This window comes from Petaurus breviceps, unplaced genomic scaffold (assembly GCF_028583685.1).
Source record: "Petaurus breviceps papuanus isolate PSGF00001 unplaced genomic scaffold, PetGlider_PUasm1.0 90752, whole genome shotgun sequence".
Classification (NCBI taxonomy): domain Eukaryota; kingdom Metazoa; phylum Chordata; class Mammalia; order Diprotodontia; family Petauridae; genus Petaurus; species Petaurus breviceps.
In genome coordinates, this window is record NW_027187336.1 from 3,604,268 (window position 1) to 3,607,251 (window position 2,984).

Genomic DNA, 2,984 nt, shown 5'->3' on the forward strand with positions numbered 1-2,984 from the left:
AGTTGAAATGACCTGATATAGCAGCTTCTTTAAGTACTGTGCTTGAGAGAAAAGGACATGACACACATACATATCTGTGAGAACTGCTCTGGGAATGAAGGGAGAGTCACTTGTCTGTCAGACTATGTACCAAGTTCATTTTCAGTGATGTGTGCACTAAAAATTAATTATGGAAAACCCTTTATTTCAGGGAATACAGCATGTACTGTCAGATATGGTGAGTGTTGGTTGATTTTTCTAGACTGCGTTCTCTCTCTTTCTGTCTCCTTTCTCTCTTCCTTGTAACGAGCGATGACTCATGGGTTAGGGGAAAGGAGGGATATATTCAGAAACTAATATGATAGTAAAACAAAAGGTTTAAATAAAATAATATTCTTTTAAAAAGAAAAGGTGATAGGTCATGGAAAGTCATTGACTTGGATTTGAGTCTTTGATTAACTTAATTTATCAAAGTCTTGTTTTCTAAATCTATAAAAAAAAGTGATAATTACATCTATACTGCTTATGTGATAGGACCATCATAATGAAAATGCTTTGTAAAATGCCATAGAAATGTGAACACTTTTCTATTTAAAGAAGTCTGATGTTAGAAATTTCCAATGCATTAGCATTCCCCGCCCACCCCCCTCTCCCCCCCCCTGCTCTTTGGGTCTCTCTGCTTTCTCTGGGCCGTCTATTTCTTCACTACCAGCATCCATCTCGGACATGCAAAGGCCACGTGCTCACCTGCCAGTGAGATATGCTGAAGGCTGTGGGCGTTTTGAAGGGCAATAGCCCAGTGCAAGGCACTATCCACTTTGAGCAGAAGCAGGCTGGGGAGCCTGTGGAAATCAAGGGAAGTATTACAGGATTAGCTGAAGGAGATCATGGATTCCATGTCCGTGAATTTGGTGACAACACTACAGGATGTACCAGTGCAGGTGCTCACTTTAATCCTCATTCCAAAAAACATGGTGGACCAAAGGATAATGAAAGGCATTTTGGAGACATTGGCAATGTGACTGCTGGCAAAGATGGTGTGGCAGAAGTATCTATCAAAGATCACCTAATTCAACTTTCAGGACCAATGTCTATCATTGGCCATACTATGGTGGTCTATGAGAAAGCTGATGACTTGGGCAAAGGGGAAAATGCAGAGTGAAAAGATGGGAAATGCTGGACCTTGCCTAGCTTGTGGCATAATTGGGATTGCTAAGTAAATCAGTTTCCTAGGATATAGCTCAGGTACCTAGAACACGTGGATGATTATATGTAGAAACATACTTGGCAAAGCCATTGAACACTAATCTTAAGTAAAAAAATAAAAGTAATTTCCAATATAATAAACATTTAAGTGACTATTATGTGCTAGGCACTCTGCTAAGTGCTTTACAAATATTATCTCATTTAATCCTCACAATACTTTGAAATGATACTATTATTCCTGATTTTTTTGAAGGGCAATTGGGGTTAAGTGACTTGCCAAAGGTCACACACCTATTTTTTGTGTTAAGTGTCTGAGGCCAGATTTGAACTCAGGTCCTTCTGACTTCAGGGTCAGTTCTCTATTCACCCACCCCTATTCCTGTTTTTACAGATGAGGAAACTGAGGCATCTGGAGATTAAGTAATTTGCCTAGGGTCACATAAATTATAAGTGTCTGAGGTCAGATTTTAACTCAAATATTCCTGTTCTATCCACCATGCCACCTAGCTACCTCAAAAGCATCACTTTTTTTGAAAAGTACAAAAAAATTTATTATTAAAAATTTATTATTAAAATTTATTAGTTTTTATCAAAAGGTTAGCATGACACATTTTCCAATTCAATATAGAAGTAGGCAAATAAATAGCTCATACATGGTGTAGTGGATGGAGTTCTGGAATTAGAGTCAGGAAAACCTGGATTCAAATTCCTCCTCTGACATTATTAGCTTTAAAACAACCCTATTAATTAATTAATTAATTTCATCTCTGTCAGCCTCAAATACCAGTTATTTCCCAATGCACAGAAGAATTGAAATTTCCACTGATAGAAGGAATCATCATGCCAGAAGTTCTTTTCAGATATTTGCATAGTAGCAAGGAAACATTTTTGATCAGGAGAAGTATCACAGAACAGTATCAATTTATGTCTTGATTATCATATCTAATATAACAAGTTTGATAGCAACTTCTATGCATTCTTATGGAAAAAACCATGGTTCATATTAGTATTAAGGGCAACTAGATGGCTCAAGCAATAGAGGTCAGACCTGGAGTCAGGAAGACCTGGGTTCAAGTCCAGTTCAGACACTAGCTACATGACCTTGAGCAAGTCTTTTAACCCTGATTGCTCAGTTTCTTCATTTGTAAAATGAGCTGGAGAAGGAAATGGCAAAATACTCCAGCATCTTTTCTAAGAAAACTCAAAATTGGGTCACAAAGAGTGGGACATGACTGAACAACCACAAAAAATGTATAACGAAGCTCTGACATAGAGATTTAGCCATTGTTAATTCTCTACAATATTAAAAAAAATTCTGGCAAACATATTTCTCATTTAATGAAAACGTTATAATTTTCATATTTTGTATGACATCAAATATACAAGTGGCCAAATAAAAAGTGGCCAATGTGAAATGTTTAAAAGGTTTGAATGTTGTTAATAAGCTGTGGGCTAATGGGGTCACTCAAAGATCCATCTCAGAGAGATTTCCTGTTATCTACTAGTGGGGAAGAACCCAATGGATCCTGTACACGAGTTTGTGGACGTAGATTAGTCTTCTTACGTGGAAAATGATGAGCATTTTTGTACTTTCCCAAAGGAAAAAGAACACCAGCTAGGACTCCATACCTTGGTAGTGATGAATATTATTTCCAATTTCTTGGTCTTGGTATTTTCAAAGCAAAAAGGACATTTATATTTGTCCAATTATGATTATATCAAGGCAAATTCCCAAAATAATGTGGTTCTTGCTTTGTAAAAAATCAGTAATCCCTGAAGGACATACAATTTTGAGGTAT

At 36.9% G+C, this 2,984-nt stretch overlaps 1 pseudogene; it reads left to right on the forward strand.

Annotated features, from left to right (window-relative positions):
• Nucleotides 1–647: 647 nt before the first annotated feature.
• On the forward strand, nucleotides 648–1,263 carry LOC138146047 (superoxide dismutase [Cu-Zn] pseudogene; annotated as a pseudogene).
• Nucleotides 1,264–2,984: the final 1,721 nt, after the last annotated feature.